The sequence below is a fragment of the Schistocerca gregaria genome, chromosome X, assembly GCF_023897955.1.
Source record: "Schistocerca gregaria isolate iqSchGreg1 chromosome X, iqSchGreg1.2, whole genome shotgun sequence".
Classification (NCBI taxonomy): domain Eukaryota; kingdom Metazoa; phylum Arthropoda; class Insecta; order Orthoptera; family Acrididae; genus Schistocerca; species Schistocerca gregaria.
In genome coordinates, this window is record NC_064931.1 from 4,629,697 (window position 1) to 4,648,738 (window position 19,042).

Below are 19,042 nucleotides of genomic sequence, written 5' to 3' on the forward strand. Positions count from 1 at the left end.
TAGTAACACCAGTTCACATTCAACCAGAATGATATTTCCTATTTGCATATGCAATTCTACGATCTATCCCTAATAAGTTAGGAGGTGTTATTGCATTATTTTTATCAATTAGAATCTTAATAATTTTACCATTTTATAATAAAACACCATTCCGAGGCATTCCATTTTACCCTATTAATCAAATTTTATTCTGAATTATAGTAGTTGTTGTATGCTTACTAACGTGAATTGGTAAACGACCTGTTGAAGAACCTTATATTATAACAGGTCAAATCTTAACAATAATTTACTTCACATATTTCTTAATTAATGTCCATGCCGCAAACGCATAAGATAAATTAATTAAGGAATAAAGTTAATTAGCTTAGGAAAACCATATGTTTTGAAAACATAAAATTAGAAGTTTAACTCTTCTATTAACTTTTCTCAAAAAATTTCACTAAACAAATGAGATAAATAAAATCTTTAAACCAACAAAGAAAATAAAAAAATTCAAAGATAAAGGTAAAAAACTTTTTCAAGCTAAGTACATTAATTTATCATAACGGAACCGTGGTAATGTTCCACGAACCCAAATAAAACCAAAAGATATAATAGCAAGCTTAATAAAAAATATAAAAGAATAAAAATCACCGCCCAAAAAAATTAAAGCCAATAACATTCTTATGAAGACAATTCTAGTATATTCAGCTAAAAAAATTAAAGTAAAACCACCCGCACCATACTCAATATTAAATCCTGAAACTAACTCAGATTCCCCTTCAGCAAAATCAAAAGGAGTACGATTAGTTTCAGCTAAGCAAGAAGCAAAACAAGCTAAAGCTAAAGGAAAAGAAATAATAATAAATCAACAATAAAACTGATAGTTTATAAAATCAAACATATTAAAACTACCAATTAAAATAATTAAAGACAATAAAATTAAAGCTAAACTAACTTCATAAGAAATTGTTTGAGCAACAGAACGAAGAGAACCTAATAATGAATAATTAGAATTAGAAGATCAACCAGCAATTATAACAGTATAAACACCTAATCTAGTACAACATAAAAAAAATAAAAATCCATAAGAAAAAGAACACATATAAGTTAAATAAGGAAAAATTACTCAAACGGCTAAAGAAATCATTAAATTAAAAACAGGGGAAAAATAATAAAGTAGGTAATTAGATATAATAGGAATTGGCTGCTCCTTACAAATTAACTTAATAGCATCTCTAAATGGCTGAGGAATTCCAACAAAACCTACCTTATTTGGACCCTTTCGAATCTGAATATAACCTAAAACCTTACGCTCTAATAAAGTTAAAAAGGCAACACTAATTAAAACACAAATAAGCAATAAAAGAAAATTCAAAATAAATATAAATAAATCATAAAGTATCAATACTATTTGTAGAAAAAATCTACATAAATGAATTCTAAATTCAACACATTAATCTGTCAAAATAGTAAATAAATTAATATTAATCAATATAACAAAAAATATTTTAACCATATGGTCCTTTCGTACTAATATGGATTAACAATCTTAGGATAGAAACCGACCTGGCTCACGCCGGTCTGAACTCAGATCATGTAAGAATTTAAAGGTCGAACAGACCTAATCATTGGGCTCCTGCACCCAAAATTTTTCTTAATCCAACATCGAGGTCGCAATCTGCTTTGTCGATATGAGCTCTCAAAAACAATTACGCTGTTATCCCTAAGGTAACTTAATCTTATGATCATAAATTATGGATCAAAATAACAAACATAAATAAATGATATAATAATGAAGAGTTTATCTATTCTTCATGTCACCCCAACAAAACATCATCATTAAATATAGAAAGACAAACAGAAAACTATATAAAAGTAAAATGTCAATCTCTATAGGGTCTTCTCGTCCTAAAGAAGAATGTAAGCCTTTTGACTCAAAAGTGAAATTCAAAAATTTATTAAGAGACAGTTGATTTCTCGTCAAGCCATTCATTCCAGCCACTAATTAAGAGACTAATGATTATGCTACCTTTGCACGGTCAAAATACCGCGGCTCTTTAAAAATACGCTCAGTGAGTAGGCCAGACCTCAAAATATAAACAAGAGGACATGTTTTTGATAAATAGGCGGAAATCAATTTTGCCTAGTTCCTTATAATAAGTTCACAAGGTAAAAATTTCATACAAATAAATATACTAATTCTATCATTATTACAAAAATTTTAAAATTAAATTAATAATCTTAATAAAAAACCTAAAATATTTATAAAATCAAAATAAAAAATAATGAACTAAAACGTAATCTTAAAGATAGCTGGTTTAAAGCTTACTATTATATTTCTATAAAATAAATTATAGGTTATTAACTTCAAAGCTTATCCCTTAAAGAATAAATAAGTTAATATTTTTACTTAAAAAATTAAATAAAAACAAATAACTTTAAAAAATTAAATTTTTTCTTAAGAAACTAGATATCTTGGGAAACGATTAACATCTCATTTCTATAAATAATTTAATAATAATTATGATACATTAACTATAAATTATTTATAAATCAACCCAAATCGAGACAAGTAAAATAAATACTAAAATTTTGATAAACCCTGATACAAAAGGTACAATAAATAAAATCTACTTAAAAAAATTTAAAATAATATTTCATAAAACACTTACATTACCAATAAACTATAATTTAAAAAATCAATTCTATAAAATATACTAAGACAAAAATACAATAAAATTATTTATATTAAATAATTAAATAAACAAAAAATAAATATAATAAAATAAATAATCAAGATATCCTGATTTGCACAGAAAAATTTTCAGTGTAAATGAAACACTTTACTAATAAGTTATATCTTGAAACTCTTCCTAGATACACTTTCCAGTACATCTACTATGTTACGACTTATCTCATCTAAATTGAAGCTACTTTAAAATAAAATAGAATAATCAATAATGAGAGCGACGGATGATGTGTACACATCTCAGAGCCAATATCAGTTAAATTAAATAAATTAAATTACTATCAAATCCACCTTCATTAACAGTATTTCACTATCAAATCCGTTATAAACAAAAATCTATTGTAACCCACCTCCTCTTAACTATAAGCTGCACCTTGACCTGAAATATTTTATAATTATAAATCTTGAGAATTATAACTCTAAAAAGATTCTCTGATAACGGAGATATACAAACAAATAAATTAAGTAGAGTAAATCGTGTATTATCAATCATGGGGTAGGTTCCTCTGAATGGAATGAGATACCGCCAAATTCTTTGGGTTTAAAGACCTTAACTAATAGTACCCTGGTAAATATAATTAACATTTAAAATAATAGGGTATCTAATCCTAGTTTATTATTTAAATTTCACAGATTCATAAAAAGGGCCACAAATAAATTTTAACATTTCACCTTACAAATTTATATTTCAACCCTAATAATATAAACAACTGTTTTAACCAATAATATTCACTTGTATCAATCGTATAACCGCGGCTGCTTTCACGAATTATGCCGATACTAAATCAATTGCTAAATCCAAATCACTTATAATTAAATCAAATAACTGCAAAAAGAACATTTAGTCTAACAAAACTTACATATAATACAAAGAAAAAGTGAATAAACAAGCAAGAATAAAACTTTTAAAAATAAAAAATAAGAAAATTTTAAATCTATTAATTCAGGAAGAAATAAAAGATTCAAATATTTAAAGAAAAAAAAAGAAAAAACCACAAACATTAACAAAAAAAAAAAGAAACGCCCCTATGTATGACCACAACAACTTCTCTATTATATATAATTAAAGATTAATATGGAACATGTATAGCAATAAATGTATTATATTCTTTCTTATTTAATCTTTCTTTTCACTAATAAATAAAGAAAGATTAAATAATAAAATAAATATATTTTATACAATTATGTAATTTAATATAATATGTTATTAATATGAATTCTTTTTTTATATTAAGTTAACTTTCATATATATTAGTTAAATAATCTAATTATAGATAATTTACATAATTATATTATTATAATTAATATAATTATTTATATTAATTATAATATTTTATATTTAAATTAATAATTTTATTTATTATATCCAATTATAATAATATTAAATATTAAATTACATATTATTATATATATTATATTATAATAACCTATTTTAAGCTAAAAACATAAGTAGCTATAATCCTAGGTAAATAATTGCATTAAAATAATCAATTGATAATGGTAAGATGAACTTATAATACTTTAATTTCAATTAAATGTAATATATTAATATAAATTATTTATTATATATATATATATAAAAAAATGAACAGGATAAATTAATCCTAATTAAACAAAATAATACATAAAAGAATTTCAAAAAAAAACTTTCGATTTATATATTAAATAAATGAAGTGCCTGATTAAAGGGTTACCTTGATAGGGTAAATAAAGTAAATAAAATTACCTTCATTAAAATTACATAAGATAGAATTAAACTACCTCCTTTAGTATCAAAAACTAACGTGCATCATACACCTTAATGTAAAAAGGTAAGCTAAACAAGCTAATGGGTTCATACCCCATTTATAGAGGTATCAATCCTCTCCTTTTTAATGACCAACAACTCTACAAAACTTCTCTTCCTATCAACATTAATGATAGGAACGATCCTGTCCATTTCATCAAATTCCTGATTTGGGGTTTGAATAGGACTTGAGATCAACTTACTTTCATTTATTCCGCTCCTAACAAGAAATAAATATATAATAATAAATGAATCATCAATTAAATATTTTATTGTCCAAGCAATAGCATCGTCAATATTATTATTTTCAATTTTGCTGATTCAAATAAAATATCCCATGGGATGGGAAACAGAATTTATCCCATCAATAATAATTAGATCTAGACTATTATTAAAGATTGGAGCTGCACCTTTCCATTTCTGATTTCCAGAAGTTATAGGAGCATCAAGATGAAATAATTGTTTAACATTAATAACATGACAAAAAATCGACCCAATAATGGTCTTATCTTATTGTATTCAATTAAGAACATTTATTTGAACAATTATTATCTTAAGAATTATTATTGGGGCAATAGGAGGTTTAAATCAAACATCCTTACGACAACTTTTAGCATATTCATCAATCAGACATCTAGGTTGAATAATTAGATCATTAACAGTCAGAGAAAACATCTGAGAACTATACTTCATTATTTACTCACTATTAAGATTAATTATAGTTTTATTATTTAAGCAAATAAATTTATTTTTCATAAATCAAATTTATTCAGCCAGAAATATAAAAACCGAAATTAAATTCATAATATTCTTATCTTTATTATCTTTAGGTGGACTACCACCATTCCTTGGATTCTTACCAAAATGAATTGTAATACAATCATTAATAGAAAACAATATAACAACTATTATAACTATTATAGTTGTATTAACTACAATTACACTCTACTACTATATACGTATTAGATTCTCAGCTCTAATTATATCATACACAGAAAATTCGTGATCTATAAAGATAAAGTCCCAAAAATCAAGAATCATTCTTCCTATAACAGTAATAATTTCAACAATAGGATTGATTTCAACATCAACCTTAATTTCATTATACTAAGGACTTAAGTTAATCAAACTAATAACCTTCAAAGTTATAATTAAAAGAATAATCTTTAAGGCCTTAGTAAAATTTTACACCTCTAGAATTGCAGTCTAGAATCATAATTGAATATAAGACCTAAATATGATAAGAGAGAAAACATCTCATAAGTAGATTTACAGTCTACCACCTAAAATTCAGCCATCTTACCGCAAAAATGATTATTCTCAACAAACCATAAGGACATTGGTACTTTATACTTCATATTTGGAGCATGAGCAGGAATAGTAGGAACATCAATAAGAATACTTATTCGTGCTGAACTTGGCCAACCCGGATCTCTAATTGGGGATGACCAGATTTATAATGTTATTATTACAGCTCACGCATTCGTAATAATTTTCTTTATAGTAATACCTATTATAATTGGTGGATTTGGTAATTGACTTGTTCCACTAATAATTGGTGCACCACATATAGCATTTCCATGAATAAATAATATAAGTTTTTGATTACTACCACCTTCACTAACCCTTCTTCTTACATCTTCTATAGTAGATAATGGTGCTGGTACAGGATGAACAGTTTACCCTCCTCTAGCAGGAGCTATTGCACACGGGGGTGCATCTGTAGATCTAGCTATTTTTTCACTGCACTTAGCAGGTGTATCATCTATTCTTGGTGCAGTGAATTTCATTACAACAGCAATTAATATACGATCAGAAAGTATAACTTTAGATCAAACACCTTTATTTGTATGATCTGTAGCTATTACAGCATTACTTCTCCTTCTTTCACTTCCAGTTTTAGCAGGAGCTATTACTATATTATTAACAGATCGAAATTTAAATACATCATTCTTTGACCCTGCAGGAGGGGGTGACCCAATTCTATATCAACATCTATTTTGATTCTTTGGACACCCAGAAGTTTATATTTTAATTCTACCGGGGTTCGGAATTATTTCACATATTGTATGTCAAGAAAGAGGAAAAATTGAATCATTTGGAACATTAGGTATAATTTATGCTATACTATCAATTGGACTAATAGGATTTATTGTATGAGCACATCATATATTTACAGTAGGAATGGATGTTGACACACGAGCATATTTTACATCAGCAACAATAATTATTGCTGTACCTACAGGAATTAAGGTATTTAGATGATTAGCTACATTATATGGAACTAAATTCAAGTTCAATCCACCATTATTATGAGCTCTAGGATTTATTTTCCTATTTACAATTGGTGGATTAACAGGATTAGTATTAGCAAATTCATCACTTGATATTGTATTACATGATACATATTATGTAGTAGCCCACTTTCATTATGTATTATCTATAGGAGCAGTATTTGCAATTATAGGAGGTGTCATTCAATGATATCCACTATTTACAGGATTAACTATAAATAATACATGATTAAAAATCCAATTTACAATTATATTCATTGGAGTAAATTTAACATTCTTTCCTCAACACTTCCTAGGATTAGCAGGAATACCTCGACGATACTCTGACTACCCAGACGCATATACATCATGAAACGTAGTATCAAGAATTGGGTCTACAATTTCTATTGTAGGAATCATTATATTCATTGTAATTATATGAGAAAGAATGATTACAAACCGAGCAATTATATTTAGAGCTAACATAAGAAGATCAACAGAATGACTACAAAATAACCCTCCTGCAGAACATAGTTACTCAGAATTACCATTAATGTCTAGATTCTAATATGGCAGATTAGTGCAGTAGATTTAAGCTCTACAAATAAAGGTTTGACCTTTTATTAGAAAATATTTATTAATGGCAACATGATCAAATTTATCTCTTCAAGATGGAGCTTCACCATTAATGGAGCAATTATCATTCTTTCATGATCGTACTATGGTCGTATTATTATTAATTACAGTAATTGTAGGTTATGCCCTAAGTTATATATTATTTATTGCCTATACTAACCGTAATATACTTCATGGACATTTAATTGAAACAATCTGAACAGCTTTACCAGCAATTACATTAATTTTTATTGCCCTTCCATCATTACGACTATTATATTTACTTGATGATTCAGTAGATGCAATAATTACAATTAAAACCATTGGACGACAATGATATTGAAGATATGAATATTCAGACTTCATAGACGTAGAATTTGACACTTATATAACACCAGAACAAGACCTAGAAAATGATGGATTCCGACTACTAGATGTAGATAACCGAACAATCCTACCAAAAAATACAGAAGTACGAGTATTAAGAAGAGCATCAGATGTTCTACACTCATGAGCAGTTCCTGCATTAGGGGTTAAAATTGATGCAACGCCAGGTCGGTTAAATCAAGGAACATTCACAATAAATCGACCTGGATTATTCTTTGGACAATGCTCAGAAATCTGTGGAGCAAACCACAGATTTATACCAATTGTAATTGAAAGAACTTCAGTAAATTTATTTATTAAGTGATTATCTAAGATAATTTAAGGAGTTAGTTAAAATAAATAACATTAGAGTGTCAATCTAAAGTAACTAAAAAAAATTAGTACACCTTGAAATTCATCAGATGACTGAAAGTAAGTAATGGTCTCTTAAACCAAATAATAGTAAATTAACGACTACTTCTGATGGGGAAATTATATCCAAATCCCTCAAATATCCCCTCTTATATGATTCTCACTATTCATTATATTTTCAGCTACATTAATCTTGTTTAATCAAATAAACTTCTTCTCATTTAAACCTAACCTTATTAAAAGAGCAGAAAAAGGAACAATTGAAATAAAAAACTTAAATTGAAAATGATAACAAATCTATTCTCAACATTTGACCCATCAACTAACATCTTTAATTTATCATTAAATTGAACTAGAACATTTCTAGGACTATTATTAATCCCATCACTATTTTGACTTACACCATCACGAATTAACATTATCTGAAATAAACTAAATTTAACCTTACATAATGAATTTAAAACACTTCTTGGACCAAAATCATTTAATGGAACAACATTCATTTTCATCTCAATTTTTATTATAATATTATTTAACAATTTCATAGGATTATTCCCTTATATTTTTACTAGAACAAGACATTTAGCATTAACATTTGCAATTGCCCTACCTATATGGCTAAGATTTATATTATTTGGATGAATTAACCATACTAATCATATATTTACACACCTTGTACCACAAGGTACACCGCCTGCATTAATATCATTTATAGTACTAATTGAAACAAATAGTAATGTTATTCGACCAGGTACATTAGCAGTACGGTTGGCAGCAAATATAATTGCAGGACACTTATTATTAACCTTATTAGGAAACACAGGACCACATATAGCAATAAACTTAATCTCATTACTAATTATTGGACAAATACTTCTATTAATTCTAGAATCAGCAGTAGCAATAATTCAAGCCTATGTTTTCTCAATTCTAAGAACTCTATATTCTAGAGAAGTATATTAAACCTATGTTAACAACTCACTCAAACCACCCATTCCGCTTAGTAGACTATGGACCTTGACCATTAACAGGAGCAATTGGAGCAATAGTCCTAGTATCAGGACTAGCAAAATGATTCCACCTATTTAATATTAACTTATTCATAATTGGATTTGGAATTACCCTACTAACTATAATTCAATGATGACGAGATGTAGTACGAGAAGGAACATATCAAGGATTACATACAGGATTTGTATCAATTGGATTACGATGAGGAATAATTTTATTTATTGCATCAGAGGTATTATTTTTCGTTTCTTTTTTTTGAGCATTCTTTAGAAGAAGATTAGCACCAACAATTGAACTAGGAATACTATGACCTCCAATAGGAATTCAACCCTTTAACCCTATACAAATTCCATTACTTAATACAGCTATTCTTTTAGCATCAGGAGTAACAGTAACATGAGCACATCATAGTTTAATGGAATCTAATCATACTCAAGCACTACAAGGATTATTCTTCACAGTGTTATTAGGACTATACTTTACAATACTTCAAGCATATGAATATTGAGAAGTACCTTTTACCATTGCAGATGCAGTTTATGGATCAACATTCTTTGTTGCAACAGGATTCCATGGTTTACACGTAATTATTGGAACAATCTTTTTATCAACATGTCTACTTCGACACTCAATAAATCAATTTTCACCAAGACATCACTTTGGATTTGAAGCAGCAGCATGATACTGACACTTCGTAGATGTAGTATGATTATTCTTATATATCTCTATTTATTGATGAGGTAGATAATTGTTTTTCTAGTATAAATAGTACATTTGACTTCCAATCAGAAAGCTTGATATAAATCAAGAAAAACAATTCTAATTCTATCAACAAGAGTTTTCATTAGATTTATTATTCCAATAATTGTTATAATCCTGGCAACAACACTATCAAAAAAATTAATTAATGATCGAGAAAAAAGATCACCATTTGAATGTGGGTTTGATCCAAAAAGATCAGCACGAATACCATTCTCAATACGATTCTTCCTAATCGCAGTAATCTTTTTAATTTTTGATGTAGAAATTGCACTAATTCTACCAATTGTAATTATTTTTAAAACTTCAGACATTATAATCTGAACAGTATCAACAATATTTTTTATTCTAGTTCTATTAGGAGGACTATACCATGAATGAAACCAAGGAGCATTACAATGAGCAGAATAAAGGGTTGTAGTTAAATATAACATATGGGTTGCATTCAAAAAGTATTGATATTATCAATCAACCTTAAATAGAATAAGAAGCGAAATATTGCAGTCAGTTTCGACCTGGAAGATTGGTATGTACTACCCTTATTCTTATTAATTGAAGCCAAAAAGAGGCGTATTACTGTTAATAATATAATTGAACTATAATAGTTCCAATTAAGGAAATTTAAAGCCAATATGAAAGCTGCTAACTTTTTATATTAGCGGTTAAACTCCGTTAACATTTCTAAAATTTATATAGTTTAAATAAAACATTACATTTTCACTGTAAAAATAATATATCTATATTTATAAATACTTTAAAGTAAAAATACTTCCTTAACATCTTCAGTGTCACGCTCTAATTATAAGCTATTTAAGTAAACGAAAAACAATATTACCAAAATAAATATTCAAAAAATGAAAGTTAAAAGATAAATCTTGAAATTAGAATCATATCAACCTTGAATATAACCAATTAAATAAATAAATAATCTATATAAACCTTGACCACCAAGTAATTCACCTCAACCATAACCAAATGACTTAGATGAATAATAACCTATTTTTAAAGGAATATATCTAATAAACTTAGTTGAAAGAAAAGGTATAAATCATATAGAACCAGCAAATCTAACAAAAGAAAGTATACTTAAAGAAAATAAATTATGAGAAAAATCAAAATTAGAAATAAGATAACCTAAATAAGCACCTAAAATAACAACTGTAATAGTTAAAAACTTTAAATAATAAGGTAAAGCAATCACATGAGGAATAGGAAAAATTAATCAAGATAAAAGACTACCACCAAAAACAGCAACAAACAATAGACCAATTATTCCAAATGAAATATAATAACCCTTATCATCAAAAGAAAATCTAGAATAAAAATTATTATCACCAGATATTGAATAATAAAACAAACGAAAAGAATAAGAAGCAGTTAAACCAGTAGAAAAAAAATAAAGAAAAAAAATTAAACAATTAATTCATCTTAAACAAACCATCTCAAGAATTAAATCCTTTGAATAAAATCCCGCTAAAAAAGGTATTCCACACAAAGATAAACTAGAAACATTAAAACAAACTGAAGTTAAAGGTATGAAATTAACAATTGATCCTATAAAACGAATATCCTGAGAATCCTTCAAATTATGAATTATTGAACCTGCACATATAAATAATAATGCCTTAAATAAAGCATGAGCCAATAAATGAAAAAATGCAAGCTTTGGATAACCTATAGCCAAAATTCTTATTATTAAACCAAGTTGTCTTAAAGTAGAAAGAGCAATAATCTTCTTTAAATCAAACTCAAAATTAGCGCCCAATCCAGCCATAAATATAGTTATACAACCAATTAAAAGTAAAAATCAACCACAATTATAAGTATCCAATATTGGTCTAAAACGAATTAATAAATAAACACCAGCAGTAACAAGAGTAGAAGAATGAACTAAAGCAGAAACAGGAGTAGTAGCTGCTATAGCAGCAGGAAGTCATGAAGAGAAAGGAATCTGAGCTCTCTTAGTTATAGCTGCTAAAACAATTAATATAGTAATGAGCTTTATTTCAAAAGAATTAGAAATAAAATCATAATAGTAAATATAATTTCAACCACCAAAATTTAACATTCATGCAATAGAAATTAAAATAGCAACATCACCAATACGATTAGAAAGTGCAGTTAATATACCAGCACTATAAGATTTTACATTTTGATAATAAATAGCTAAACAATAAGAAACTAAACCTAAACCATCTCAACCTAATAAAATTCTAATTAAATTAGGACTAATAATTAAAAAACCTATAGAAAGAATAAATATTAAAACAATAATAATAAAACGATTTATATTCTTTTCACCAGATATATAATCCTCTCTATAATAAATAACCAAAGAAGAAATATATATAACAAAAGATATAAAAATAAGAGATATTCAATCCAAAATTAAAGTTATAACAACTATAGAACCATTTAAATTGAAAAGCTCTCACTCAACAAAAACTCTATAATCAATTATTAAATAATAAATACCTAAAATAAAAATTATAGTTCTCGAAATAAACAAAGAAAAAAAACTCAAAGAACAAATAGAAAATAAATTCACGGCCTAAGATGAAAAACTTCATATCATTGATTCCACAAAACAATATTTTTAATTAAAATACATAAGCAAACTAAACAAAGAAATAATCACCCTTTAAACAGAGAATATTTAAAGGCAATCAATGTAAAAGTAAAAGATGATATTCACGAAAATAACCAAAAGAACAAGTATAAACACCAGAATAATAATTCCCATGCTGAGAATAAGAATATATATACAAAGTATAAACAGCTCTAAAAAAAGATAAAAAAATCAAAGCAAAGAATCTAAAAGAAGATCAAGATATAATTCTATTTAATAATCTAATTTCACCTACCAAATTTAAAGAAGGAGGAGCAGCCATATTTGATGATTTTAAAAGAAATCATCATAAAGCCATTCTTGGCATCAAATTAATTATACCCTTGTTAATTAATAATCTTCGTCTACCTAAACGTTCATAAATAATATTAGATAAACAAAATAAACCAGAAGAACATAAACCATGACCAACCATTAGAGAAAGGGAACCTACACAACCTCATCAATTCATAGTCATCAATCCACCAATAACCATTCTTATATGAGCAACAGAAGAATATGCAATTAAAGACTTTAAATCAACCTGACGAAAACAAATAAATCTTACAATAACACCCCCAGATAAACCTAAAGACAATCAAAAATAATTAAACTTTAAACCGAAATAAGAAATAACCTTTATAACACGAAAAATACCATAACCACCTAACTTTAATAAAACACCAGCAAGAATTATTCTACCTGAAATAGGGGCCTCTACATGAGCCTTAGGAAGTCATAAATGAACCAAAAACATAGGTATCTTAACTAAAAAAGCCAAAATTATAAATACATAAAACATAAAATAATAAGAATCAAAATCAACCAATAAAGGAAAATATAAAGTATTAGAAAAATCATAAACCTTAAATAAAACTAATAATAAAGGTAATCTAGCAACCAAAGTATAAAAAATTAAATAATCACCAGCCTGCAAACGCTCAGGTTGATAACCCCAACCCAAAATTAAAAGTAAAGTAGGAACTAATCTAGCCTCAAAAAAAATATAAAAAGAAAGAAGACTTAATCTAGCAAATGAACAATAAAGCATAATTATTAAAATCAAAACCATAAAAACAAAAAAATTAGAAAGATATGAACTTAAATAAACTGAACCTCTAGCAGTGATTATTAAAGAACAAATCCAAAAACTAAGTAAAATTAAACTAAAAGAAAAATAATCAATACCAAAATAATATCTAATTATATTCAAATCAGCATATGAATAAACACAAATTATAAAAACAAAACCCGACAGAAACATTAAAGAATGAACCAACCATCAACAATTATTTAATAAACAAAGAGGGATCAAAAAAATAGTTATAAATAAATACTTTAACATAAAGATAAACCAAAAGAATTAAAAAAATCATTACCATGAGAACGAATTATTGAAACTAAAATAGAAAGACCTAAAGCACCCTCACAAACAGAAAAAACTAAAAAAATAACAGGAAAAAAATAATCATAATCAAACTCAATAAGAAAAACAATAACTAACATAAATAAAGAAAGAACAATATATTCTAATCTCAAAAGAACCATTAATAAATGTTTACGTTTAGAAGAAAAAACATAAACACCATCAAAATAAATCAATAAAGAAGTAAAAATAGAGAATATAAACATTAGTTTTAATAGTTTAAAAAAAACGCCGGTCTTGTAAACCGGAAATAAGTCCAGCCCCCACTTTTAAAACTTCAGAGGTGGAAAAGCTTCCATCATCGGTCCCCAAAACCGGTATTTTAAATAAACTAACCCCTGAAATGATCAAAATAATAATTATATCATTATCAAATGTAATAAATATTAATTTTATTAAATTAAGACACCCAATATCAATAATGCTTTTTATTATCCTTCAAACCTTCCTAGTTGGATTAATAACAGGAACAATAATAGAAAGATATTGATTATCATATATTTTATTTTTAACATTTCTTGGTGGTATACTAGTATTATTTATTTACATCACAAGAATTGCATCAAACGAAATATTTCAGCCTAAATCAATCACTATAATTATTACATTAATAATGTGAGTATTTATCATATTAATATTAATTATTCTAGATATATCTATATTTATAGACTTTTTCAAAAACACCGAAACTATAAATATTGATAATTCAATCAATTATCAAGAAATAACAATATCTTTAGAAAAATTATATAATAGACCAACATTCATTATTACAATAATAATAATAATTTATTTATTTTTAGCACTACTAGCAGTTGTTAAAATCACCAATATTAATCAGGGACCTATTCGTAAAATAAGATAATTACTAATGAATAAACCCTGACGATTAAGACATCCTTTAATTAAAATTATTAATAACTCTTTAATTGACTTACCTGCCCCAACAAATATTTCATTTTGATGAAATTTTGGATCCCTATTAGGGTTATGTTTGGTAATTCAAATCGTCACTGGACTATTTTTAGCTATACATTATACATCAAATATTGAAATAGCATTCAGTAGTGTAGTACACATCTGCCGAGACGTAAATAATGGTTGAATTATCCGAACCTTACACGCAAATGGAGCATCTATATTTTTTATTTGTATTTACTTACATGTAGGACGGGGAATTTACTATGGATCTTATATATATATACATACCTGAATAATTGGTACAGTGATTTTATTTTTAGTTATAGCAACTGCATTTATAGGATATGTCTTACCCCGAGGCCAAATATCTTTTTGAGGTGCAACAGTAATTACTAATTTATTATCAGCAATCCCATACTTAGGAACAGATTTAGTCCAATGAGTATGAGGAGGATTTGCTGTTGATAATGCAACATTAAATCGATTCTTCACATTCCATTTTGTATTACCATTTATTATTGCTGCTATAGCAGCAATTCATTTATTTTTTCTTCACCAAACAGGATCTAATAATCCTCTTGGACTAAATGGAGATATTGAAAAAATTCCATTCCATCCATACTTTACCTTTAAGGATTCTATTACATTTGTAATAATAACATCATTATTAATAATTATACTATGTTTAATTAATCCTTACCTATTAGGAGATCCAGATAACTTTGTACCTGCCAACCCATTAGTAACACCAGTTCACATTCAACCAGAATGATATTTCCTATTTGCATATGCAATTCTACGATCTATCCCTAATAAGTTAGGAGGTGTTATTGCATTATTTTTATCAATTAGAATCTTAATAATTTTACCATTTTATTATAAAACACCATTCCGAGGCATTCAATTTTACCCTATTAATCAAATTTTATTCTGAATTACAGTAGTTGTTGTATGCTTACTAACGTGAATTGGTAAACAACCTGTTGAAGAACCTTACATTATAACAGGTCAAATCTTAACAATTATTTACTTCACATATTTCTTAATTAATGTCCATGTCGCAAACGCATGAGGTAAATTAATTAAGGAATAAAGTTAATTAGCTTAGGAAAAGCATATTTTTTGAAAACATAAAATTAGAAGTTTAACTCTTCTATTAACTTTTCTCAAAAAATTTCACTAAACAAATGAGATAAATAAAATCTTTAAACCAACAAAGAAAATAAAAAAATTCAAAGATAAAGGTAAAAAACTTTTTCAAGCTAAGTACATTAATTTATCATAACGGAACCGTGGTAATGTTCCATGAACCCAAATAAAACCAAAAGATATAATAGCAAGCTTAATAAAAAATATAAAAGAATAAAAATCACCGCCCAAAAAAATTAAAGCCAATAACATTCTTATGAAGACAATTCTAGTATATTCAGCTAAAAAAATTAAAGTAAAACCACCCGCACCATACTCAATATTAAATCCTGAAACTAACTCAGATTCCCCTTCAGCAAAATCAAAAGGAGTACGATTAGTTTCAGCTAAGCAAGAAGCAAAACAAGCTAAAGCTAAAGGAAAAGAAATAATAATAAATCAACAATAAAGCTGATAGTTTATAAAATCAAACATATTAAAACTACCAATTAAAATAATTAAAGACAATAAAATTAAAGCTAAACTAACTTCATAAGAAATTGTTTGAGCAACAGAACGAAGAGAACATAATAATGAATAATTTGAATTAGAAGATCAACCGGCAATTATAACAGTATAAACACCTAATCTAGTACAACATAAAAAAAATAAAAATCCATAAGAAAAAGAACACATATAAGTTAAATAAGGAAAAATTACTCAAACGGCTAAAGAAATCATTAAATTAAAAACATGGGAAAAATAATAAAGTAGGTAATTAGATATAATAGGAATTGGCTGCTCCTTACAAATTAACTTAATAGCGTCTCTAAATGGCTGAGGAATTCCAACAAAACCTACCTTATTTGGACCCTTTCGAATCTGAATATAACCTAAAACCTTACGCTCTAATAAAGTTAAAAAGGCAACACTAATTAAAACACAAATAACCAATAAAAGAAAATTCAAAATAAATATAAATAAATCATAAAGTATCAATACTATTTGTAGAAAAAATCTACATAAATGAATTCTAAATTCAACACATTAATCTGTCAAAATAGTAAATAAATTAATATTAATCAATATAACAAAAAATATTTTAACCATATGGTCCTTTCGTACTAATATGGATTAACAATCTTAGGATAGAAACCGACCTGGCTCACGCCGGTCTGAACTCAGATCATGTAATAATTTAAAGGTCGAACAGACCTAATCATTGGGCTCCTGCACCCAAAACTTTTCTTAATCCAACATCGAGGTCGCAATCTGCTTTGTCGGTATGAGCTCTCAAAAACAATTACGCTGTTATCCCTAAGGTAACTTAATCTTATGATCATAAATTATGGATCAAAATAACAAACATAAATAAATGATATAATAATGAAGAGTTTATCTATTCTTCATGTCACCCCAACAAAACATCATCATTAAATATAGAAAGACAAACAAAAAACTATATAAAAGTAAAATGTCAAGCTCTATAGGGTCTTCTCGTCCTAAAGAAGAATTTAAGCCTTTTGACTCAAAAGTGAAATTCAAAAATTTATTAAGAGACAGTTGATTTCTCGTCAAGCCATTCATTCCAGCCACTAATTAAGAGACTAATTATTATGCTACCTTTGCACGGTCAAAATACCGCGGCTCTTTAAAAATACGCTCAGTGAGCAGGCCAGACCTCAAAATATAAACAAGAGGACATGTTTTTGATAAACAGGCGGAAATCAATTTTGCCTAGTTCCTTATAATAAGTTCACAAGGTAAAAATTTCATACAAATAAATATACTAATTCTATCATTATTACAAAAATTTTAAAATTAAATTAATAATCTTAATAAAAAACCTAAAATATTTATAAAAACAAAATAAAAAATAATGAACTAAAACGTAATCTTAAAGATAGCTGGTTTAAAGCTTACTATTATATTTCTATAAAATAAATTATAGGTTATTAACTTCAAAGCTTATCCCTTAAAGAATAAATAAGTTAATATTTTTACTTAAAAAATTAAATAAAAACAAATAACTTTAAAAAATTAAATTTTTTCTTAAGAAACTAGATATCTTGGGAAACGATTAACATCTCATTTCTATAAATTATTTAATAATAATTATGATACATTAACTATAAATTATTTATAAATCAACCCAAATCGAGACAAGTAAAATAAATACTAAAATTTTGATAAACCCTGATACAAAAGGTACAATAAATAAAATCTACTTAAAAAAATTTAAAATAATATTTCATAAAACACTTACATTACCAATAAACTATAATTTAAAAAATCAATTCTATAAAATATACTAAGACAAAAATACAATAAAATTATTTATATTAAATAATTAAATAAACAAAAAATAAATATAATAAAATAAATAATCAAGATATCCTGATTTGCACAGAAAAATTTTCAGTGTAAATGAAACACTTTACTAATAAGTTATATCTTGAAACTCTTCCTAGATACACTTTCCAGTACATCTACTATGTTACGACTTATCTCATCTAAATTGAAGCTACTTTAAAATAAAATAGAATAATCAATAATGAGAGCGACGGGCGATGTGTACACATCTCAGAGCCAATATCAGTTAAATTAAATAAATTAAATTACTATCAAATCCACCTTCATTAACAGTATTTCACTATCAAATCCGTTATAAACAAAAATCTATTGTAACCCACCTCCTCTTAACTATAAGCTGCACCTTGACCTGAAATATTTTATAATTATAAATCTTGAGAATTATAACTCTAAAAAGATTCTCTGATAACGGAGATACACAAACAAATAAATTAAGTAGAGTAAATCGTGTATTATCAATCATGGGGTAGGTTCCTCTGAATGGAATGAGATACCGCCAAATTCTTTGGGTTTAAAGACCTTAACTAATAGTACCCTGGTAAATATAATTAACATTTAAAATAATAGGGTATCTAATCCTAGTTTATTATTTAAATTTCACAGATTCATAAAAAGGGCCACAAATAAATTTTAACATTTCACCTTACAAATTTATATTTCAACCCTAATAATA

General features: G+C 26.6%; 2 long non-coding RNA genes across 2 annotated transcripts; one reads left to right on the top strand and one right to left on the bottom strand.

Moving 5' to 3' along the window:
* Nucleotides 1-1,452: 1,452 nt before the first annotated feature.
* LOC126298694 (uncharacterized) lies at nt 1,453-17,702 on the bottom strand. The gene is made up of 2 exons (XR_007552645.1): nt 17,620-17,702; nt 1,453-2,011 (listed from the first exon to the last, which is right to left on the bottom strand). It is a non-coding gene; the product is annotated as an uncharacterized LOC126298694 (long non-coding RNA).
* LOC126298693 (uncharacterized) lies at nt 1,538-17,876 on the top strand. Its single transcript, XR_007552644.1, has 2 exons — nt 1,538-1,592; nt 17,201-17,876. It is a non-coding gene; the product is annotated as an uncharacterized LOC126298693 (long non-coding RNA).
* The last annotated feature ends 1,166 nt before the right edge of the window (nt 17,877-19,042 follow it).